Genomic DNA, 26,218 nt, shown 5'->3' on the forward strand with positions numbered 1-26,218 from the left:
AGAACCATTAATTACAACCCTTCTTTTCTATTTTTTACCGGAAATTAATTTCATTTATTTTTATATTTATTTTTTTTTGTTTGGGTGAAAAGCCTTGCAATTTCTATCAATAAGTAAAAGAAGTTTCTTTAGGTGAGCGCAACGCGCACGTACCTATGCCACCGCCACCGCCGCCGTCGTCGCCGCCTCGCAAATGGCCGGGCAGTGGCAGCGACGCGCGGCGTTTGTTTGGTGGGAGCGCGCGCGCCGGCTTTTCTCCTCCGCAGGAACCGCGAACCATCAGTCCGCCAGTTCGTCTCTTTCGAATCGCAAACCACGCGAATCTGCACGACTACAATACGCCAACCGCGCGAATATCATACGCCAATTGCGCGAGAAGACTTGCGTACAATTTTGAAAACTTTTCAACACTTTTCCGGGCTTCAAGATGAACAAATTTTGATCCTGACGTGTGCGTCTTTGGTGGCAGTGTGTTGTTGATGTTGTTGTTGTTGATTTAAAAGCGTTCCTGTGTTCGGCGCTGTTATTCCGTGACAAAACCGCGGTGCTCTCCTGTCTGTCTGTCCGCATTGTCCTCGGCGTAATTGTGTTGTGTCTCGGCGTTTATTATCTCCCGAACTAAACAGCTCGCGACGACAATACGACGCCGGAGTGCGTCGAGTGAGCGAGTGTCCCTGTCGCGCGACGCCTCTCGCTGTGTGTAACTGCAAACTAATATCGGCGGAGAGCAAGCAGCAGAGCGTCTTAAGACAAACTCGGCTGGAGAACACTTTGTTCATAGGATTAATAGTCCATAGTGTGAGAGGAGCCTTCTCTCTTCTCCTGCGTCTCGTAGTGATTGTGGTAAGTGTCAGTGTCAGGATAATTTAATTTTATCTCAAGAGCCAAGCGAGATTTCGTGAAATCTTGACTCGTGCAATTAATATTTTTTTACTTGCTCATGTTTGGACGCCGGCCAAAGTGGACGTGAAAAATGCATGCGGATGTGGGTCACGCGCAGCATCTCGAGATGTTAATCTTTGATCAGCAATTTCACGCGCGCAAAATTTACATACTGATTATTTATTGCCCACTGAATTTTGGAGCACGCAGAGGAGAATAAAGACAATATTTATCAATACGTCGATTTTTTAATTTCCTGCCGCAAATTTGAGGCATTTTGTTGTTTGGATGACAATGACATGTCCCAATTTTGATTAAATTCGTAATTGGATTGCATCATTGGGTGTGAGGAAATTCGGGTTTGTGTATTCCGGGCGCCGGTGCAAAACGGCGCAAAACGTTCCGGTTCCAGCCCGTTTGTTCCGCTCTCGCGCACCACCGCTCCGCACGCCGATGATTTACGACACTAAATTGTGCAATTCAATATTAGTTTATCGATTATATCAATATCGGCGTTGCACGACGCGATCACCAAACCAGAAATAAACACGCTAGACACGCAATATCGCAAACAATGGCAATAATTTTTCGCACGCGTACCCAAAAAAATCCTCCGTAAAAATACTAAAAAATAAAAAGAATAAAAAGATGAGGAATCTGTAGCCAGGGGAAAAAAGCGCTTGAAAACGCATAAACCGCGCGTTTTTCGTACGAAATGAAAAACCACGCGAATAACAAAACGAGGAAAGCGGCGAGGACAAAACGATCGACAAAAAATGAGCGCGCAGTGAATTTGAACCCGCAAACACAGTGAAATCCGTAGATCAGCAAAAAAATAAAACAAAACTGGGTTGAATGAGTTTATGACACGCTTCCTGCGCCCACGAGCACAAGCGCGAAGCGTGCAGGACGTTTTTTTTGTTTTCGTTTTTTTTTTGCCGCGCACAGACACAACATCCAACAACCTAAACCCGCTTTGGTTCGGACTTTGAAAGAAAACTGGCGAGAGGAAATCCGGGAAGTGGGAAAGTGCCAAAGTCCTATTCTACCACCAAAAAAACATCGTCTACCATACGATAACTTCAGTTGTTAATAATAATAGTCTACGACTATTAAATCTAGACATTCTTGACCTTTGCTCTCGATCTCATTCTTGATCTTAATCCGAGGATTCCAAGGTTGAGTCTAGGTAGGTGCACATAATGCACCATCGCGATGATGTGTAAGAAGAAGACGCAGGAGAAAAAAATCACGCGGAAAGCGAACGCGGCGCGCGAAATAGTTTCGTCGTGTCGGGGACGAACGATGATGATCGGACGCCCGCCGGGCTTGACCGGGCTTGACCCTATGGCGCAGGGCGAACCTGTCCACTGTCCACTGCCCACTCATACGTCTCACAGTCGGCCATTAGCTGTAGAAGTGTTGAAGATATGCGAAGTGCAATAGTTTAAACCCGGCGATTCAAACAAAACTCAACTTTTATTGCATTTAACATGTGTGTATGCTCCGCCTACTAGGGAGTTAATACTGTGAGCGCTAGTCCGCATGCGCAGTGGATGGTTTGAAAGACATACTGTATGCGCTACACAATAAAACACGCGCGCGAAAATCGTGCACGTTGCCCACACATGGTAATCACACTCTCGCGGGGTCTCGATTTAACTTTACACTCTCTTCTCTCACCACACATCAAGCTCCGACGATGTGCAATGTGCATGTCGTGCTCGCACGCATATATTAACAGCAACGTCGAACGTTTGCGGAGGGAAAAAATCGGCAACAAACGAGACCAACACGGTTCGAAAGTCTTGCGCGCATAAAAGGTTTGCCATAAATTTCGCTTTGATTAGCCGGAGAGCTGCGACTCAAACTCGGCGCGGACTGCTGCGGACTTCTTAGACGCTTATCAAACGCATCTAACACGTACCTGTGTACGTGTGTGTGCATTTAAATTCAAGCGCGGCATTTAAATGTCGCGCCAATGCGAAAAAATCACGAATTCGCAGAAAGCGAGCGCGCTGGGAAGAAGAAGAAGGAAGTGTGGACAAAAAGGCGACAACTCAAGAGCGGACAAGACGTCTGCCACGTCGCGGAGACAACATGTTGACGCGAAACGTGCCTCAACTTAAACACCAAAACAAGCATCAAAGATTCAACTCGGTAAAAATTGCGATTTTTCGAAAAGAGAATTTTGACTGTGACGTACTTACTTAATTGGCATCTGCCAGCCCCGGTTGCAACCACCCCCGAAATTTGTTCGCGTATATCGTCTTAAGAGCTTTGCGAGCTTTGCGAAGAAAAACACCTCGATGCGCTGCGTTTCTGGTGGAACAACACCAACCGGTGTGTAACGAAGTTTTCTCTGAAAATACTCGAGCGCCGCCGCCCTCGCAAGACGTTAATGTGTCGCCGCCGCCCCTCTATGCATATAAGTATTTAAGTAGTCGAGTATATGAAGCGTGCTTCATAGGGGGATGAATCTTCTTCTTCTATCCGCTTGAAGTCTTCCATTTTCGAATTTGTATCATTTGTTTCCCTTCCCGGAAAACTTTCCAGACTTAAATTTCAATTTATAGCGATGAAGAACTTGTTTGTGTAAGAAAGCGACTTAATGCGCATGAGCACTAGCGCATAATTTCTACATAACGACCTCTATGAAGTATTGAAGTAATTTATTGACAAATTTATAATTTTGACCACGTCCCACAGCAATTATTCAAGTTTTCGCCGGACAAAAATGTTACAAATCTTGTTTCGAATAAATCCGGCGCGAAGAAAAATTTATTGTTGGTTTTGGCCGTCGGAGAGTCGGTTTTTCGTAATCTTGAATTAATAATTTCTTGTCGGTGTCGCAGGTGTGCGCCTCGTGCAACATATAAAAATTCCAGCGCTCGTTTTTATTATAATAAAGCACCGGATTAATATTGTTTAAGCGGCTGATTTACGATTTTACGCCGAGCGATTTCTTCCGAGCTTGTAGAAGCCAAAGGATGCCAGTGACCGAAACCAGCACAACATCTCGCGCCCGGCCGTCGTCCACCATATGCATAGTGTAAATAAAGCTCGCCGTAAATCATACTTTTATTATCGAAAACGTTTTGTTATGCGCGGTGCACTATGAGTTGTTGTTACACGCGTTACGAAACTGTATGCAATCGGCGCGGCGATCGTAAAAAAGCTGCCGGGAGTCAATAAAAGTTTCATTCGATGCTCGTTAGGCTGGTTATTATTATCTGGTGCGGTGTATTATTTGTTGCGGCTAAACCCACACACCAGCCCAGTGCACCGATGAATTTAATTGTCTTTTACTTTACTTTAATTTAGTGGAAAATTATCTTTTCTTTGAGTTTTATTGTTTCTAATGCAGAAATCCTTAGTATTAATATTAATGCAAATGGGATTTTGTTTGTTTATTTGTGATGGGTTCATACGGAAGCCACTCAACCAATATTAATTAGTTTTGGAGTAAGAAAGATAAGATATTTTGATCAAAGAAATGTAAATAGCGTACTTTTTATTGCAAAATTTAATAATTTATATTGATGGCTGTAAAATAGGGTATAAAATAGTTATTGCAATATAAATCAAACCAAGATGGCCATAAAATTCATTATAGAATTTTCTTAATGCTTTAAATTAAAATTTAAAAAACACAAGACACAAAAATGTAACTATTTAGGCAACTCATTATTCAAATTGACGCGGATGAAGTTGCGAACAATATCCACCATTCGATTATTATATTTATTAACACTAGATGTCGCTACTACATAAATATATTAAAAATTATTGCAAAACTATAAAAAACTTGTTTTCGTGATAATTTATGATTGAAAGTGTTATCTCTTCGCACGTGCGATTCCCGAAACGCGCATCCTCGGTGTGGCAGACCGAAAGTTTCCACTAAATAAAGCAAATCAAGAGAACGCCGCTCCTGCTTGGTGTGTTCCTTTTTTTTGCTGGCAGTGCGATACAAAATAATACAAAACCGTCGGTGTCACGCACAAAAAGCAGACGAAATCGATTTTATCGTTGTCGCGCCGGATTCGGGCCGTTTCCCGATTCAATGGCCACGCGTTTAAAACTATTAAAACAGCGCCCTGCGTTTTCCCAAAAAAAACATAAATGCAATGCATAAAATGCGGTCAGACGTACATGAAATATGACAACAATATAAATCAACAATTTTTTTTAGTTTATTATTATTTTAAGCATATGAGTTACAAAAGTTTGAAAATAATGATGGTGAGGAGTCAAAATTTGAAATAAATTGATCGTTAGGATTAGACTTGCCTTAGCAAACGTTTGCGGAGCTTACGAGATTTGAATTTCGCCCTTTGGACATTTTCAACTTTACTCGCGCTCGGTTTTCTTGTTTCCGGGTTTCTTGATGGGCTGTAATATTCCGTGTTTCAATGTTCCGCGCCAACTTTACTTTATGCAACGTCAACGTGCTGGAATTCTGCGCGTGTAGTTGAAGCTCGTTTCGGGTTCGTTTCGGCTTCGAAAAGTACAACACACAAGTCTAATCGTCCGGACGCTGAAGCTGCTCGAAGTAAAGTCTCAGCGAAAAGTCTAGCAAAAGGTCTAGCGATGCAAAGCAAAGTGTTGTAAAGTACGCGAAAACTTCCTTCCGAGCAACATTTCGAAATTTGGGCCGCGGGCGTTAATTTTCGCCGCGCGGCGCAAATTCCCTTGTAATAAGACAAGTTTTGCGTAACTTTCTAAAACTTACAAAATAAAAACTGTTAAAAATGTATAATAAATATTATTCACTACTTCCACAACGTGTCTATAAATGAATTGTTCTAAACCGTAAATGAAATTATTGAAAGCACGTCAATTAAGTACGCCTATTGAAAACGTAAAGTCAAAGTCGAAAAAGCTCCGCTTCGAAGCTTTCACTCCACCATCGGGAAAGAAAACAGCTTTTAAGCGAAGTATACGTGTCTTGCTTCAGCATTTACTTGCAAGTTTCGGTGTGTCTTTCTCTTGCAGCGCGTATAAATGGCAGGATTGTGAGCACGTTTCGGTTTTACTTTCGGCGTTCCGTTTCATTTCTCGGCGTGCGTTATGCGGCGCGCCGACCGCGTCAGGAATCAAAGTAATGACTGAATGGGTTTAATTAATCATGAATAAACCGTAATTACTTTTGGTTAGACTCGCGCTCGCGCGCAACCGCCAAGCTTATTGAACGCTCCAGACCAGAAATTCAACTCAAATGTGGTTGAAATCTTCGAAAACTTGCTCGCAAAGTTTAAAAAAAAACGAATTTATTTTATTTTTCCGAAAAGATTTCGCTAGTTTCTCGTTTCTCGTTACGCGTTGAATAATTACGAAGGCAAATTAAGTGAGCCTGTCTCAAAACTGGCAAAAAAAGGCCAGCAAACGAAAAAGGATCGCCGGCGAGTCCTGCCGGAGGTCCTGGCAGTCGTTTTGCGCCGTGCGGCGGAAAAAATACATCAATTATGTATGCGGCCAGCGCTAATGTAGAAAAAGCGCGCTCATTAAATGTGCACTCGAGCTTTTCCTACTTTTGCTCCTAGATCCTTTCAAACGGTGTGCTTTTTTTCTTCAACTGCGTTTTATTTCTTTCGCCTCCTGTGACCCGCATAAATTCTACAGCAAACAAAAACACTTTTTGTTTTTGTTGGAATTTTTAAAAGACATTTTAAGAAAATTGCTAATTTTTTTCACAAAGGGTTGTGAAGAGGCGATTATTTAGGTCAAGTTGGGTCAGCCGTTTAAGACGTGAAATATCTATTCGAATTCATCAACGTGCCGGAGTGTACTTAAAGCGAGCAGCCTACATCTGAGCTCTCGCAATCGAATCCGAGCTGCATCCAACGCCATCAGTTTCAGTAGCAAAGTGAACGAAGAAGAGCTACTGTAACGTGTAACACGAAACGCTGCTGCTGCGCGCCAGAAGCGCATCTCTTTCATTTTAAATTAATTAATTAATGGAGCATACTCAATACTGCAGCACGAGAAAAACGAAGGCAGAGTTTTACAATATAAAGAATACAAAGTATAATAATTAATTTAAAATTTGCACAAAAATGTGATGCATTATTGAATCGAGGACTGAAAGCTCCTTGTCTTCTTTGCGTCATCACTTTGCATGGTGCACCGCTGTTAATACAAAACCTGTATAATTATAATGAGTGGTTTTCAGCCTGTGCGCGCACAGAAGTTGCACGACTAAAAGCTCTAATTATACCAATATATCGGTAGCATCGATGAAATGAGGACGAACCAGTTTTCTGCTGTTGCTGTTGCAACTCGAGCACTTTGTGCACGCTGCAAAAATTGTTCAATCATCAATAAGTCAAAAACTTGAAAAAAAAATTTTGCAAGAAAAAATATGTCATTGGAAAAGATTGACATTAATTAGGAAATTATTTTAGTGGACCTCCCAGGTTGTATTTTGAATTTCCGTCCTTTTGAGTTTGTAGAATATATTTTTTAGTCTGTGATTATAATTTTGCTAAATTATACCAGATTACTTACTCGGTAACTTGGTGCTTGATGCTTGTTACTTGTTAGTTGTTGGAGAGTTAACTCTCGCTGGCTGGGAACAATGCAGACTTGATTTAGTCTTGATGTAATGCGAGTACATCACAAGAATGCGTGTTTCGAGTTTTCGAGTTGTCTAATCAGGAAAGTTTTTGGTGGGTCACATGATACTGCTTTTCGTTTTAACTTCACCAAATTGTTGCAGTAAATCTCCTTCTTGCATTAGATGCAAGTTTTAATCCTACTCTATATAACTAAAATCACAAAATTAAAAAAATTTTATTTAAAACTTTTAAAATTTTTTATTTAAAAAAAAGTGTTTAAATGGTTTGAAATGTATACTCACTGGAGCATAACAACAAATTAATCGTTTGTGCAATTAATTACATCTGTAAATGTCAAAGAAATCAATTTAAATTTATTGCCAATTGCACTCCCACTCACACGCTGTATAAATGTGCGCAAACACGTCGGAAAAATTCATCGCCTGTGTGTGTGTCATTGCGCAAACACAAAGTATCCGACCGTTTGGGATGTAAAGACTAAAGCGTATGTCGATCCGTTTGATTCGGTTTGCTCGTGCGGTCGGTGGTGCTTTGGTCGGCTGCGCTTTATATTTCGCGATGGTGATGAATTATGCATGCGTTTCGGTGTGCGATATTGCAGGCATGCAGGCGCATTGCAATTATGCATTTATGAATAATTTGTTTATTAAAGTTTCATGCAAGTCGGTCGGTCATTCCCAGGGCGCGCGCGCGCGCAACTCGCGAAAGACATAAACGGAATTTAAATATGAGTACAAACGAGTTACAAGTTATAGCTTTGCGAAACACTCAAAAAATATGTCGTGGTTATATTACTTTGTATAATTGCTGTTTTCTACGTGAGTCACTCAAGAGTCAAGAGAAAATAGATTTTGTTGCGCCATCTAGCGGATGAATAATTGCAGGCGAATTTATCTGACGTATAAAATACTATAAAATTAAAATTATAAGTTGTGTGTATTGAATTAACACTTGTGATGGTCTCCTGTTTGGTTTTATTGGTTTTATTGCTAAATTGAATGCAATTTGAATAAAATGGTGATTCGGCGGGGAATGCGCTGCTCGTAAAATTGTCGCCAGGCGTAAAAATTGCTGGCTTTATAAATAAATTGAATTTGTATAGTTATCGTTTTGCCATATCGGCAATAATGGACGCAATAATGGTACAAATGAAGTAACAATGTGCGTCTAATGCGGCGTCGTCTAGCTTGGCAAAGAAGGCGATTTGAATGCTCATTGAGCCGCGCAATGAGCAATTTATGCGGTGCACCTTTGTGCACCTTTTGCGCGCGCCTTCCATTCGTATGCTGATTATACGTGCAAATGACTATTTCAAGAAATACCTCCTGTATACCTGACTGTAAGTTTTACTTAATGTTTTTTTTCAATTTTTTCATTACACTTGCCTATAATATTAAAATGAATTGCAAAATCTGTTGGTAAGCGCATAACTCAATAACGCCTGGACCAATTTGGTCAAATCTTTTTTAAATATGTTCGTTAAAGTCCAAGGATGGTTTTTACGGCGAGAAAACTTTGAATAATTGCCGGGAAAACTCTAAAGACAGCCCTTTTCTATAGGATAAAAGTTGGCATTGAGTTTCAATCATAGTTATAGTTAAATAGTTGAATTTGAGATGGCGCGCTGAAGTGCATTACAAGCAATTCTTTATATAATTAATTTCTTTAAAATAAAATTGCGAATCTTATTGATAGAATTGACACATACCTATATCTAGAACAAGAGAGTAGAAACAAATTACATTTTTATTAAACACTACCAGGATGACGTCGCAGGTCAAAAGCAAGTTGTATATAAATTTGTGTTATAATATTGCCTTGAAGATAAAGTTTGTTTGTAAAATGTAAACGCAACGAAACTAATCGAATCGATTCGGAAACAGATTCTCTTCATACCACTTTTGCAATCGCCGAATGGAAAAACGAAAAAAACCGCTGGCGGCTGAGTGTGGCGCGTCTTAGTTGTGGAGCTAAACACCGACGTACGGTACTTTACCGGCGTGCCTCTGGCGCTCTCGCAATGTTTCCTTCTTTCATTCGGAATTTTTGTGCGCGTGAATTTCGCTCTCTCCGCTCGTTCCTAATTTCACTCAGCCGGCGCACACGACTTACTTCTACCTTACAGCGCCCAAAAACTGTAACTGTTATCCGGGCCCCGAATTCGTGGAATTATCATTTAGATGAATCGCGCGGCGCTGGTGTTCGTTCGGCGCGCGCAAATCGAAAGAATATATTTGTCGGAATAAATGCTCGAAATATCCGCAAAGGCAAACACCATCACATCTACACACTCAGGGAAAAAGTCCCGAATTGTACAAACGACTCCGATGGTCGATAGTCGATACTGTCACATGAATTCCACGGAAGTCGCCGGGTGGAATCTCGCACGAATTGCTACGGAATAGGAGGAAGAATAAGCGATCGACTGGGAAAGGATTCGGAAAATGTTGCGACGCGATGCTCTAAACAGGCTAACGGCAACGAAAAGACGTTATTCCCGCCGCCATTCCCGAATTGCGGAAAACGGAAAGCGGAAGCAAACAGAACAAGTTATTGGACGAATTTATGTCAATCGATTCGATTACCCAGCGGAGAAAAATTAGTTGGATTGATGAAATTGATAAAATCAAATTAGGAAGCGATAAAAGATAAAGAGTTAACTCCAGACGTTATATTTACACATCACATAACCTAAACAAACATTAATTTTTACTTATCCTTAAAGCAACACGCAATATTTTCCATGGAGCTCCACCCAGTCATATCTAGTAGGCGGAGACAACGTGCAATGACCTCTAGGTAAAACTAGAAGTACTAAAATCATAATAATAATAATAATAATTTGGTTTTGTTTTAAATTCGTTGCAAATCATGTTGAATGCTGTTGCGGTTTTCATGCATTCTCGGTTTGTTTATTTACATTTTCCGTCCTTTTGATTTTATTTTCATACATTGCATTGTAATCTCTTATCTATAGTTATCAATATGAGAGAATGAACTTTTGTAAATTAAAATTTTCTCATTTAACATTCAATAAATTAAAAAAGTGTTTTATTGTTTTATTTTAAAGACTGCTCTGTGTATATTTATTATTTTATGCACACAATGCATAGTGAGGTTAGTTGTTAGTTTTATAATGGATTCCATGTCGATAAAGCATGAGGAAACATGATTATAGGTTTCGTTACCTGCAATCTTTCAGCAGGTAAAAATACCGACGCTAAAAAAATATTTATTAATATTTAGCGTACATAAACACAAAAAAAAGTTATATTTTTCTTTCTACGTGAAAAAATGAATCAAAAGTTAAACGAATTTCCATACGCAGTCATGTGTGATACAAATTCTTAACATTTTTTCCATCCTATCATATTCTCCCCCTCAATTTGCATATTTTTATATTCACGCAACGCCCACGCACTGACTTTTATTCTTTGTTACCAAAAATGAACCAAAATAAACGAAACGATATAAATTATAGCATTATTTGATATTCTTTAGTTTCGAGAACTTCTCAATAGTTGAAGGGTGCTTTTAATGACCACGTAATAAAACTCCCAGCGGCAGGAAGCCGATAACGCACCCCGGAGACGTGGAGATTAAAAGAAATAACAAATAACTATAGATAAAAGTCTCGCAAACTCGTAAAATCGACGGTTTTATGTCACATTAGTTGGTTGAGCAGCCGCTAGAGGCGCTGAAGTTTGAGGGGCGGCGATAAAGAACACATAAACCTTCAGTGGCAGCGCACATCAGCGGTTATTTATTTAATTTAAGCACCGCTAGTAAATTTTTCGTCACTGCACCAGCGCCCGCCATTTTGAAAAATGATGATTTTTAGGTGATGGTGATGTAAAATCAGGTTATACAAATAAATCTCCGCAACACCACGTTTCGACTGCACATCGTGAGTCGTGCGCGTTGCGTTTTTTGTTGCACGTCGACAAGGAAGTATTATAATATTTCATTGTGACCCAATTCTCGCATCTCTCGCAATGAAAAGGTCGACTTCATGTCGCACAAACGACGCCAGACATTGTCTATCGACGAAATATATAAACATTTACGTGAGTCGCACGGCGCGACACGATTAACATAATTTAAAGCTACCCGCCGACAGATGGCGCTACTCAAAACATCAATCCTGCTAATTTAATTAAAGTCGGCGAGTCTTGCTTCACGAGAGGCAGGATGCGCAAAAGTTGAGCGTCTCAGGGCTTTCAAGGGGATAATTTGCGGTTTTGGTTTTAGTGCCAGCCACCAGATGGCGTAGTTAATATTCAGGAAGAAGCTGCACTCATCAATAATGTTGGGTTGTGCGTGCGGAAGACTTTCAGACGCGGATCGCTGCAGTTTTACTTCTTGCATTTATGTTCCTGCAGCATACGCGGTATATAGTTGGCGTTTGTTGTTGTTGTTGTTGTTGTTTTCGGCGGATCGAAACGCATTACGTCGTTTCGCAGCGTGTCAGTGAGAGGGAGGAGGGCGAAATTAGATTTGCATGCATTATAAATCGAGTGCGATGCGATGCAAGCGCGCGGCGTCATCAACTAAAAGCCGGCAGCAGATGGCGAGCTTTTGTTTCGTCCTGGGCGCCTTTTAGTGTGCTTTAACAAATGTCCGCTTGTCATACAAACACTAAAAGCTTTGGAAGCTCGAGTCTTCTGGAGGAAACAACGTTTATCTGTTTGAACTGTGTGTGATGCTCTGGAGTAAATTTGGGCGGAGATTATGGCGTAATTGGACAAAAAATATTTTTGAAATTTAATTCAATTTTACGAGATATAACATTATTATTAGTAATTAGTAATTTTATTTTAACAAGCTTATTAATGATTGCTTTTTTTGCTCGTTTACAATTAGTTCCTGATGTTTCTTTTTTGGTAATTGATGAGTTTATTTCTTTTTGCCTCTAAGTACTGGTATTATGAGAAGTTGAGTCGATATAATAAATGTAGAAATAATTACGTTTCTCATCTCGAACGAGCTTCAACTAACCGCTGAATACTCTCGAATTCATTGCCATTCATTCGCTTGACTTGCCTGTGTGGAGAGTTGATTGGATGAGATGCCAATCAGTGCGTAATTGCGTTCCCATTAATAAACTTGAACGAAATATGAATCTTAAACAAATTCACAAATAACTCTCTAGTTATGTAGGAAAATAAATATTTTTAATTCTTGCAGTGAATGGTTTGATGTTGTTAGTTGTAGTAAACATGTTTTGGAGAGAAAAAAAAATGATATTATTATATTATTACATTAAAATTGCTCCACAAAAAATAATGTGAAATGAGCGAACGTCGTGGAGCGAGCGAGCGATGAATAATTGATGAACTGATCGCAGCGATATGGCATGCTAAACATAAAAAAATAGACCAGGTGAAAAAAACTCTCTTGTTATGCGCTGTAACAAGCAAAAATTGGGTAGAATTAACAAAACATGCGAAAGCCAATTAACATTAAAATCACAAATCTAAACAGAACAAAATAATATACAGCCTGTTACCAATTATTATTGTTTAATATTTTAAGAAATATTTATAATCGAAAATAAAAAATTTTTGATAATGAAAAAAATTAATTAATACAAGAATAAAATCCAAAAATAATATTTTTACATATTTTTACTTTACTACACATAAAATTTTAATTTTTACCGTTATTCAACATTCAGCACAATAAACCATGCACCGCACCATGGTGTAATACAAAAATATTTAATTCGAGTTAGTTTTTGTCGAATTTTGTTGATTTTTGGCTGGCGCAATAGATGAAATGGATAAACGAACGCGGCGTGACATACAGATCGTACTTTTAATGGGATTTTCGGTCGGCGCGAAACGCCCGCGGCTCTCCGTGTATGCCGTTACGTTTTCAACATTTTACATTTACCATTGTGCCTGGTGTTTTCCTAGTTGGCCCTAGTGTGTGCTATTGTACGTACGTACATTCACTCTGTTTACTAAATCTCTACATTTTACAAACTACATGCTTACCTACATACAGTATGCATCCAATAATTTCATCTACATTACTAATTTGGTTAAGCAAATTTGGTTGCATACAATGTCATACAGGGCGTTTTTAATCATTTTGATCATTTTTAATAAAAATTGATTTTTATGATCCTGTAGCGACGCATAGCGGGAAATGAAATATGCGTTTTCCAGCCGTTGAGCTTTTCCGCATTACGCTTTCGTGCGTTTTCGTACTCGACTTAATCAAGCACGTCGTTTTTTAACACTCAAGTGTTTTTGTTTTGAAAAGCTTAAATTTCACGCTGAACTGATTCAAGCAAACAAAACAAATTTGAGAGATTTTTATGTCCACTATAAAAGTTTGCATATTTAAATGATTATTCAAAGCTTTCGGGTAATAAAAAATCAATTTCGGTTTTAATTAGAAAAATGTCAAAATATCACACACAGCGGCATTCGAATTCCGCCCCGATAACAATGCTATAAAATTAGTCAGTTTTGCCATAAAACACGCCGAATGGAAAACCATAAAAAGGCGCTGCTGCTGCGAGCGGACGACTCCGGCTGTGCCATTAATTACGCATAAATGCCATTCATTAAGACCATACTAATTTATTCGCTTTTATATCGTTATAAATAAACTCAAAACGTTGTTATTCCGGGAATATCACTACACAACAAGTCGTAATTTACCTCGCGCATAAATAGTTATATCACAGTTATAATATTAAATCACTGCTGATTTTTCAAAGCGTTTTAGTAGTGTCATAATATAAGGTTATGAATATGCTGTATTTCATATCGGAGCTATTAGATGGCGTCAGCGGTATGAAAAAATTATATTATAAAAATTATTCACAAAATCTGTGGGTACGCGCATAAGTCAACAGCGCTTAGATCAATTTGGCCAATTATTTTTTAAAAATGTTCGTTAAAGTCCAAGGATGGTTTTTACGGCGCGAAAATTGTGAATAATTGCCGGGAAAACCCTAAAAACAGCCCTTTTCTATAGGATAAAAGTTGGCATTGACATTCAATCATAGTTATAGTTAAATAGTTGAATCCGAGATGGCGCGCTGAAGTGCATTATTGGCAATTCCTTTTATAATTAATTTCTTTAAAATAAAATTGCGAATCTTACTGATAGAATTGACACATACTATGTCTAGAACAAGAGAGTAAAAACAAATTACATTTTTATTAAACATTACAAAGTGAGACAGAGTCGCGGGCAAAAGCTAATTATAAATAAATTATTTATTTTATAAAAGTTTCTTTTATATAGTATAATGACAAATATAATCATACATAGTTTTGATCAACCATATTGTGAATTTAATTTGTGATGCTTGTAACAGTTAATATTCAAAAACCGCATTTCGTCATTGTCCAATGCGTTTTAATTAAATCACATTTACGCATCGAGCATGATGGATGTAATTAAACGTAACACATTGTTATCAACCTGTAATGAATGATAATACAAACCAACTCCACCAATTTGGAATATTTTTTAATTAAACTTGGCGATTGTTATGAAATGATTTTGGTCCGTTTGAAGATTTTATTATTGAAATCAAGCGTACGTTGAGCACAAGTATGGTACGATGGTGGAACCACCTTCGGGGTCAACCGGCGGGTCAAACCGTAACGCGTTTCTTGCGAACACAACGAAACGAATCGACGAGGCAAAAGCAACGGTGCGACGTCAACCAAACCGAGACTCTCTCAATGCTCAGCATGTTTGCAAAAATGTCTATGCGATGCGTTTGCATGCATGGCATTACAATAACACTCGGTATAAGAAATTGCAGCTAAACGAGAACGCGCGTTCATAAATTATCCCGCGACCTGCGGTACGCACACACGCGGCGCGCGCGCTTCGCCATCAAACGCGATTATTATTACCATTAACCATTTCCAAGTGGGGACCTGCCTCTGCACGAAGGAACAATGACCACAAAACCACATGTACCATATACCATTTCTCATTCAGCATTCAGCATTCACCAATGCACATTGCACAGTTTCACTATTGGGCATTGAAGATTCTTGAGTTACAGAAAGCCGTATTCAATTGTTTTCCTTTGTGGGTCACTTTTAGCATCGGTTAAATACCGTTAATTAGAAAGATCCTGATTTCGATTGTATGATGTTTGCCTCGCGGGCAAATGCGCATCGTGGTTTCGAGTGAGGTTAGACTTGCTTCTAACTGTCTGCCTAACCTATGGCGATGCATCAGCGCTCACGACTTCAATCAACCGTCTTGCGTTTTTATTTTCTAGGTTAAATAAAAATCCTGCTGGAAGTTTAAGTTATGTGTATGATAGTTTTAGCGCTGGAAACCTGTCATTTGTAAATTGAAATTGTGCAATTACTCTGCGTGCCATCCTCGATTAAACAATAGAATTGTTTCGCCCTCTCGAAGCCCTCTGTAATTCAATTCTTTGTGACGTGCCGTGCGCTCCTATGACGGCTTGATGGATGTGGGATGTGGCTCTCTTCGGGCTCTTCGGCGAAAATGTCTTCTCTCCTACAATATGCGCGCATAGCTCGGCTTTGTATGTGTGTGCATGTCGGAATTCGAAAAGCGTTGCGTGCACGCGTGTAATTAAAAACAATCGAAAAAGGAAGACCGCGACCAGGCACGGAAACAATGGCTCGCGGGGGTGGAGTTGATGAATTGATGTACGTTGATCAAGGCTCCGATGTTTGAGATCTCAAGATTGACAGTTGCGTACAGGTTTAATCTTTAAATTTTTAATTTTATTATAAAAACATTTATTTATTTATTTTAATGTTATGTAGATGCGAATATCACGTATGCGATGTCTTAACCTCGTTTGGAACACAGCGCTGTCAATTGAAAACTTGCGGATAATGAATCATTTGCAGTCGTGTGTCGAAATGAAGATTTCAGACGGTCGTGCGCTTCGGTTAAGCATGTTCGCCGATATAATTAATGGCCGCCGCTCGCGGGGCGGGCGCGCGCACAACGAGCAGCTGTACGCGTATTTTTGCCCACGGAAATGGGTTACAATTACCATATAAAGCATCTGGTACTCTTTACTCTTCGACTTTGCTTGCAACTTCAACACAACACACAACAATTTTGTTTATGTTTAAGGTTATGTCAACAAAAGTGTCGCCATCTAGCATTAAATAGTTTTAAAATATCATTCGAAAGTTTTTATATGCGGAAATGTGGAAAGCTGGGGGTGGAAGTAATCGATTTGCTTGCTCATCGCATGTCTAGTTAGACAAACACAAAGCGCACCGCTTTACCGCCACCGCACTGCGCGCTGCCGCCCTCCGTGACTTCGATGTTGTTGTTAGTCGGTCACCGGCCTTCACCGGCGTCGAGTGCGCGCTTTTCAGCGCTGACCTAAATGTTTGGCTTTCGGAAAATGGGAAAATAAGTTTTTCCCCGACCACAAAAATTCACCTTATACAAATTTAAATGTTAAACTTGACTGTTTCGTGCGGCAGCATACAAAATGTTTGAGGAATTTTAATGATTTTATATTTAATTCACTCACATAGCGTACGTACATTGTAATAATTTATTTACAAGGTAATAAAGTGAGCATACGCCTGGAAAACTGCAGTTTACTAACGTCGTGTCGTCGTAAACATAAACGACGGACGATTAGCGACACTTAGAGCCGAAAAACTTTTCCGACCATCAATAAAAAATGAAGAAAACCGCCAAGTTGTGCGTGAATTTTCCGCTCGACTTCCGAAACTGGTCTTAACAATAAAACAGACTAAATTAAAACTTTATTTCTATCATTATTCCTAGCTAAATCCACAAAAATTTCGAAAAACAAGAAATTAAACATTCCAGCTGAATTTTATTCGTGTTGTTTTATCACCGCTCGTTTAAACTCTCGTTTGTCGCTCGCGTAATAAAACTTTTCGTTATAGTTTTTAGTTTTTAATTTTTCCCTTCGTTGGTAGCACATATTTAAATTAGTTTCAGTTCGCAGTTGTAGGATTCGCTTAATTTTAATGCTTGCCGTTGTAAAACAAGCAACGAGCTGCTGTAAATAAAATGTAGAGCGTAAAATTTTAAGTGGTAAAATGTGTAGCATTGGAACTGTCGCGTGTAGTTGTAAATTACCCGCTCGTTATGATATGCGAATGTTCGCGCCACCGAAGTGGGACACGGGACAGCCGAGCGGCGAGTGTGTGCTAATAATTAAGTTAATATCAGACGGCACCGAATGCAAATGGCGGCCGGGGCGCACGAGGGCTTAATTACGCCAGCGAAGAGCGCCAACTAAAGAGAATTGTAGCTTTTAATAATTGTGCAATTATATGGACCTAGCTCTGCTATTCTTAGATAACATAACCTATATTCTAAGCTTTAATTGGTCTTAAAAGCTTTTAATAGTGAAAGAAAAGTTGTGATAAATGTTACAGCGCTCCGCCTAGGCAATAAACCAATGAGGTGTTAGGTTAACTCCGCCTTTAAGGTGGATGGATCATAATTCATATTTTAGATAAATTATATTTTATTTTACTCTTGATTTATTAGAGTAAAAATCTTAAAATGTTAATATTGCCTTTAACGCCATCTAGATGCAAATTATATAACTTAATAATGATTAAAAGTTTTAACCTCAATTTTACACCCTAAAATTTAAATTTTTGGGACAAAAATAAGCTTATATCCTTTTACATGATCCAAAATATTTCTATACTAAAATTGATCAAAATTGGTCCAATGGTTATCCCGTGAAAGCGTAACAAACATACAACCAAACTCACATTTGAATTTATAATTTTACATTTAGGTTGTTGAAAGCTGTAATTGGACTTAAAAGCTACATTAACATATATTTCCAAGTTGTGACAATCGATTAGGTCGTTTTAATTGGTGGTTTGATTGATCGATTCAAAAGATGTGTTGTGACCATGTGACTCTGCCCGACCCAGATCAAGTCGTTCGAATGCGTCCAGTTCACTTGTTTCTTGATTAGTCTGATTAGTCGAAACTGATATTGATTACACGCTTCGAGTTCCACTTTGAATTCAAGTGTGGTTCAAGATAAATATTGAACGTATTGGAAGATTCACTGTGAAGCTGTGTTCCTGGGGACGTCATTAGGATGTTTCACCTCATAGGTGATTGCGGAGCCGACACGTCGTTAGACGCAATTATTGATGTAAACGCGGCGCCGTGGGCGAGAAGCTGATATCGCTTGTCAGAATCCAGGCCGCGGTCTCCGGACGGACCTTTTGGGAGTGTGTGGATGCCGGTTAGTTTACTCGGCAGGACCGCGTCCGTCCAAACAATCCAAGAACTATTGCAATATCAACATCCGACGATCCAAACTCCGAGGATGAGAAACAAACATTGAGTGATGATTCCGTAAAAATATACTGAATCTAGAGTTAAATATACTCCGCCCATTAGTAGAACTAAATGGACCAATGAGGTGTTGATTTAAGTACGTACCTAACCTAACAGATGCGTTTTATAGGCGTGGCACCGAATTAAAAATTAAAAGCTCTCGATGTAAATAAAAGTAGAATAGAATGTCGAAAGACACTGCGACAATTATAAGAAGCAATTTGCGATTCGTCGTCGTCTCTGCGTTTCTGTTTACAATTTGCATTAAAATCCGAATATGTGAGCGCCGCGTGCTCGACACAAAGCTCGAGCTAAGTGCTCATTATGTTCCGCCGGTCGTTCGCTCGCGCACATCTTCTTCTCTCTTACACGCCCGCCGGAGTTTATTTGCAAAGTGCAACAATTGCATTTGCTTTGATATAATTCCATATAGAATTCCTGCGCACAAAGACGCGACCGGGGCGACGTTTCCGGATTGCAGGCGCTGAGGCAAATTGAATTCCGGACTTTTCCGAACGAGCAACAACGACAATACTGCCGGCAAAGTGCGCCCCAAAAAGGGGATAAATAGCTGTATGATGAATGTGAACAAATATGAAAATACCTCCGACGCATTACTCGACATTAAAAATTTAAAGAAATTAAACAGTAATTGTATATTAAGTAACAAGTGGCTAAACGAGAGCATTACAATCAAGTGTTTAACCACGTTTAGCTACGAGATGCCTACGCTATTTTTTCTACTTCCACTCTAGTTTCACGTTGCGGTTTTTGTATTTCAACTTTTGTATTTTAAATCATCGAAATTTGCACGCACACTTATACAAACTGTAAGGTTATAAATGCCATGCCGCGCCACAGCCCATGTGACGCTTTGGATCATATCGTGCCCTTCCGATACGAGCAACAGCAGCGCCTGCTTTGACGTGTTTGACTGACGTTGCATGGCATTTCATACCGCCTTGAACTGCTCCGTTGACAAATGCGCAGGCACATGCATCGTCCCGTGCATAATACAAGTACATAATGAATATTATGTACGGCTTGGCCGTCCGTATATAAAGTACCACTTTTTGTGTCTAAAACCGTGGAAAAACTGGCGCTTTATAGGTGGAAGTAGAAAAAAATATATTGTAGGCGTGGCAGGTTAAACTTCAACACATCATAATTCAATTTTTTTGTAAACCTGAACACTCGTGATGTATCTCTTGTCGAACACCTTGTAGGATTACCCTAATGTCTGTAATCATCGCAATCGGAGCGCACGCAATTCACACACACAGACACGTACGTCTGGTTTATCTGCACACGCGTTGTGGGTACCTGTGTGTCGGTTGGCACATGCTCTCGTTCGAGCGCAATGTGGATTTAATAATTTCGCGTTCGCATGACTGCCGCCTGCGAATTTTGTTGCTTACAGCTCATTCATTGCTACTTCATTACTTATGAGCCTGCTCGCGGTGGCCGCGGCGGTGAGGCCGAAAACACACACGTTATCATCGTTATTATTGCATTACGTACGTACCACATGCTCCGGACGTTAAGTGAGGATATTTTTCATTCAGCAAGTATCAAAAAGTTATGAATTGCTAAATTATACGCCTGATATAAAAAGGTTTTAAAAATATGAACTACTTATTCATAGATGGCGCTTGTTGATAATATTTATTTAAATTCTTAAATTTAAAAAAGTATTAAAGGTATTTTTTTAAAATTGGAATCATTTTGAAGGAAATAAAATACATTAACAAATAAAAGTTGTGATATACGTTTTAAAGTAGGTACTTTACGTTGGTGTAAATTTAAATTTTCTCCTTATTTTATCGATATATGTCTTAAAAACTTTTTTAAAAAATGTGGACTACTTATTGATAGATGGCGTTAGTTGAAAGTTTTTGTTTAAATGCTTATATCTAACAAACTATCTAAGATAATTTATTAAAATTAATACCATTTTAAAGATAATGAAATACATTATCTAATAAAATTTGAAATATACGTTTTAAAGTATTTGGTGTTCGTTAAAACTTAAATTTTATATTATTTCACATTAGATTCAAGTATTTTTGTCGTTTTTAAATGTTTCCCTAGACCGGTGTACGTTGGGTCTATAATTTTTAAATACCCACAGGCGCATGCATGGGATGTACTCCGCGCTCGACGTCCATTCTCATCGGATACTCCACCGTCCACTCTTCGCCGTCTGCCCGTCTTCAATTTCACCTCACCTCGCGCAACTATGATTATTCCCCGGCCGGCTTGAGGTACGCCGAGTCGACTTTATGTGAGCGCGCATAAAAGTATAAATACTACGCCACGGCGTCATATCGGCATGCACGTTAGATCTTTTCCAACAGGGACACCACGTTCCAAAGCGCTCGGTGCGGGAAAATTGTGGGAACTATACAGCGACGTTTGAATACAAAATATGTACGAGTTAAATGTACGACAAGCACAGTGCACATGCGCAAGTTACATACGTATGTGAATAGAGAGAGCTACGTCTCTAAGTCTTTTTGGGAGCGTGCGTCTGCCGCGCCATCTGAATATGCATTTATGCAAAAAGTGTGCTTAGTTATGTCCCCCCACGGCTCGACAATCGCACAAAGAGACGTCAAACTTTTAAATTATTGGCGAACGCGCAACAAGTCCACAACATTCTGAAGCTCATTTGGAATTGTCGTTTCATTTTTTTTTTCTCTGTGTGTTAAATATTCAGAGTTATAAATTTCCTACAGGTGTATCTGTTTTGATGGCGAGACCATTTCTTAATGAGTTTTGATTCTTTTTTTTCGTGCTTTCGTGAAGTGTTGTTAGTCGTATTTTAAAATAAAAGACCGCGGCCGTGCAGGGACATTAAAAATTCTATTTCGGTTTTATATTCCTTTTATGCGTCCTCCCTCCGATGTGTATATGGCGTTTTATAGCCGCGGGTGTTGCGCGATGCGTTTATAAGGTGTGAATAAATCAACCCTTCTCACCTACTCGCGACTTGCGCGAGCAAAAAACGCACACCTGTTTATGCCATCTTCGTATCTTAGTGTGTTTTGTTTTATGTTTTCATCACTTCATCGCACAGCGGAGAAATAATTGTGTAATTTAAGTTTTATTTCGTTTTTACTTATAAATTGCCTCAAAGATGGCGTTAGTTGCGGTTTATGTGCGTTCGGCATCCATTAATATCATTCGAAGCTATCGGATGCAAATGAGCATGAATCTTTCGGACGCAGGTCACCTGCTCTCGCTGCTCGTGCTCATCGCTGACGGCCGTTTGTGTGGCGTTTTTTACTCGTTTCTTCTTTATCCACGTACGGCCTGCACGCTTGGCTCGTAATCGAGCATTAAGATAGATTACTTTCCGGCCGCGCGACACGCAAAAGCTCCAATGCCCCAAGAAAAGCTCCGAGTTGTCTGAATCGCAAAGACAATTACCATTTATATTCATTATCATCTTCCATACGATGCAGAATTTAAGCGTTAAAATAAGATGAATAAATAACGATGGTAAAACTAATTTAAATCTATTAATATGGCGTCGGAGCGATGGGATATTAAATTCGTGGATAAATTATTGATAAATGATTCAATTATAAGTTCGATTTGAAATTAGATCAAAACGCACAATCAAAATTAATCGCGATCGGATGGAATAGTGGAAATCGTGTATTCGCGGATGCTCAAAATGCACATTAATTAAATATTAACGTAACACACACGATGCGGAGCAAATGGCGTCGCTGCCGCATTACATAAATAATTCACTAATTAATTCGAATTATTTCAGCGTACTCGATGGCAAATTAATTCAATTTTACGCCTCATCGTAACCAAAGTCCGTATGTGAAAATGATTTGTTCAACAATGTCTCACACACGTCTGGTCTGTCTTGTTATCGAAGACAGTCGCGCACTCAGCTAATTCCATGTTGATAAGATGATAATAAGTGGTGTGTGCGACACGAGTGAAATCGGTAGCTGGTGGATGTGGTGTGTTGTGTTCAACTTTCCGAACATGCTACACACGCAGATCGTAGACGCTGAGGAAACTGGTAGCTGCTGAAGAGTCTATCTAGTGACTGGATAGATAGAGAGACTCGACGCTAGGCTGAAGAGTCGAGTTACAAAAGGTTTCAGTTAAGAGTTCGCGTTGAGCACGAGCGGCGGTAACGACGAGATGGGAGGATCAGAATAACAACATTTACAAACACAGCAATCCGCAATTATCCAATTATGTTATCAAGTGCACTCGAGTTGTGACTGAATTTAATCTTTGCTCAAATTACAGCTAAATGTTCAACAACAAAAAATCACATCAAAGGATTGGTACATATGTTGGGATATTGTTATTTTTAATTATGTATGTATGTTCTCTATTGTTTCTAAAACTACTGAACCCATTTTGATATAATTTTTAAGTGATTTTCAGAATAGTTTAGCGGAAAATAATGTATAGTTTGATAGCAAAATTAATTCTTAAAGCGTGCAAAATTAAGATTGAAAGTTGATACGAAACTTCAATCGTAGTTATATTAATAAAACCATCTACAAAAAATTTTATTATAATTTTTTTGGAATGTCAAATAATAAAGTTATTTGAATATTAGCTTTTGCTCGCGTCTTCGTCCCTGTAGTATTTGATAAAAATGTAATTTGTTTTTACTCTCTGGTTCTAGACACAGTATGTGTCAATTTTATCAATAAGATTCGCAATTTTATTTTAAAGAAATTAATTATATAAAGAATTGCTAATAATGCACTTCAGCGCACCATCTCGGATTCAACTATTTAACTATAACTATGATTGAATCTCAATGCCAACTTTTATCCTATAGAAATAGGCTGTCTTTAGGGTTTTCCCGGCAATTATGCAAATTTTTCTCGCCGTAAAAACCATCCTTGCACTTTAACAAACATTTAAAAACAAGAATTAACCAAATTGGCCAAAGCGTTGTTGAGTTATGCGCTTACCAACAGATTTTCCGATTCATTTCTGTATTAGAGATTTTTGAATTTTCCATATTCTGAGTCATAAACATCAAGCTAGAAATAATTGTAAACACATATTATTTCACAGATAATAAAAAATAAATTTATAAACAATAACATATTTTATTGCAACAGCAAACCATAAAATTGTATACGATTTAAACTTAGATAACGCAAAAATGCATTATTAGCAATTATTATTTTTTTAATATGAAAATTATTAAAATATGTCACTTTTTATTAAAATTGCAAAAGATAACTAGTTATGTACTTGTAAATCTTTAAATCTATATTAGGTTGCTGCAGCGACTGTAATTAATTTATAATCCGGTCTAGTCGTAAATTACTTACATTCAGTATCCTCAGATGAAAGTGGACAAGATGTGGGAAACGTTCTACATGTGTTCGGATTCTCGGACGTTTTATGCGCCTTGTTAATTAAAACTTTATGACTGCGCGACAGTAATGTCCATCGCGCGGAGAACAATCAGTATGCAGTCGTTCGCAAATAGTTTTCACAACACAATTTACCAGCGACATTATTCAAATTGCGTATCTCGTTCGTAAATAATTCTATTCGAAACTATTCTACCTTTGTGCGATGTTTTTATATTAAAATCTATGCAATTGTAAAATAAACTTACATTGGCAATTAGTAGTTAATGGTTTTTTAAATTGATTCTATTTTTGTTTTACTGCTTTTTACAGCTTTATTTGTTCGGATAAAGTACAGGTGAATTTTTCAGGTATAAGTATAAATATATGGTATAAGTGTGTTTAATGCAGTCGTATTTTCATGTTTACAACGCTGCGGCGATAATAAATTTCATTAATATTTACAACGCCCGCGCCCCCTTTACCTAAACGCGCTCGTGAGCACGCCGCCATTACGGGCTATTATTATAAGAAAAACGAATAAAAACTTTGCGCCATTCGTGTACGCACCCGAATGGGGATGGTAATATAGGCAAATGGATAAGAATAAAATTTATTACGATATATAAATAAGAGCAACGTTTTATAACAAAAGCAGACAGTTTTCGATAAATAAAGAATGAGTTTGTTGAAAAGTTAAAATTATATTTACATATAGGTATGTGGAACCAATTTGCTCAGTGTTGTAAAACAATGTTTATTTTTGGATTTCATATTTATTTATTTCTATATTTTGCTGTAATTCAATTTTTTCCAACAGTTGAAGTTATCGATTTAGCAAAACATCCAAAAACTAAATTTTGTATTGCAAATTGATAAAAATATAAAATCAATGATTTAAAAACTCAAACTTAAAATTAAAGCCGATAGAAAATACAAAGTTTTATGGTTGGCTGTTGCAATAAAATATGTTATTGTTCTTACATTTAATTTTTTATTATCTGCGAACTAATATATGTTTACAATTATGTCTAGCTTGATGTTTACGACTCAGCATATGGTAAATTCAAGAATAATTAAATATTTTTATTCTTGTGCATTCCAATTTTTTTTTGTAATTTTTTGTAGATTCTTTAATTAAGATAACGGAATTTCCACCTAAGTTCACACATTGTGCAAAACACTAACTTATTAAAAAGTAATACGACTGCAACTGCTATTTGCAATCAAGCAAGTGGAATTTTCTTAGCTCATTACCAAAAATGCGTGTTTTATGCATGAATACGTCTGTGAAAGAATGATTAGGAATATTATGTTTAAAGCCGTTGTTTGTCGCATCTTTCTTGTAATTGGCTGTGTTAAATTCTTATTACTATTGCAACTTATTTTACCGTGTGTTTAATATTTAAAAGCTTTAACAGTTCGGCTTCTGAGATGCCGTGTAAAATTTTGTAATTTAGGAAAATTCGTCGTGGTGCATTTGCAATGGCCATAACCATACCCTTCACTTTTTTGTTATTAATATTACAGAAAATATTCTTGTGAAACATTAACTAATCGAACAAATTACTGACATCTTTACCGCGGAATATAATATGCATGTATAATATGTCACTTTGTGTATGACAAAGGTATTATTGCCTTTGGGACATATTGATTTTCTTTGTCTCCTATTTGTAATGATAAATAATTTGTACGTGTGTTTTGTTTCAGATTGGTGGTTAAGACACTAAGTGATTTGAGGTGAGTGATAGCGGTATCAATTTTTATGCAAATTTAATTTTGTCCGTGATGATATTACGGTTGGTGGAGTAAAATTTTCTTATGGGAGTCATATTTGAAATTCAAAATCTATCTATAATACCTATATAAATGAATCGCAAAATCTGTTGGTAAGCGCATAACTCAACAACGCTTAGTCCAATTTGGTCAATTCTTGTTTTAAAATGTTCGTTAAAGTCCAAGGATGGTTTTTACGGCGAGAAAAATTCGAATAATTGCCGGAAAAAGCCAAAAGACAGCCCTTTTTTATATGATAAAAGTTGGCATCGAGAT

At 38.2% G+C, this 26,218-nt stretch overlaps 1 protein-coding gene across 2 annotated transcripts in view; it reads left to right on the forward strand.

The window, feature by feature from the left end:
• Nucleotides 1–268: 268 nt before the first annotated feature.
• Nucleotides 269–26,218, forward strand: part of olf413 (DBH like monooxygenase olf413) — an 81,775-nt gene continuing 55,825 nt past the window's right edge. The window contains exons 1-2 of one of the 2 annotated variants that reach the window (XM_065307768.1): nt 269–843; nt 25,877–25,906. The gene's annotated coding sequence lies outside the window, so the exon portion shown is untranslated. The remainder of the gene's footprint in view (nt 844–25,876; nt 25,907–26,218) is intronic. The other variant, XM_065307769.1, reaches the window with a different exon arrangement.

This window comes from Atheta coriaria, unplaced genomic scaffold (assembly GCF_025399875.1).
Source record: "Atheta coriaria isolate IRGN ID8LTWV9N9 unplaced genomic scaffold, Caltech_Dcor_3.1 hic_scaffold_7_pilon, whole genome shotgun sequence".
Taxonomy (NCBI): Eukaryota; Metazoa; Arthropoda; class Insecta; order Coleoptera; family Staphylinidae; genus Dalotia; species Dalotia coriaria.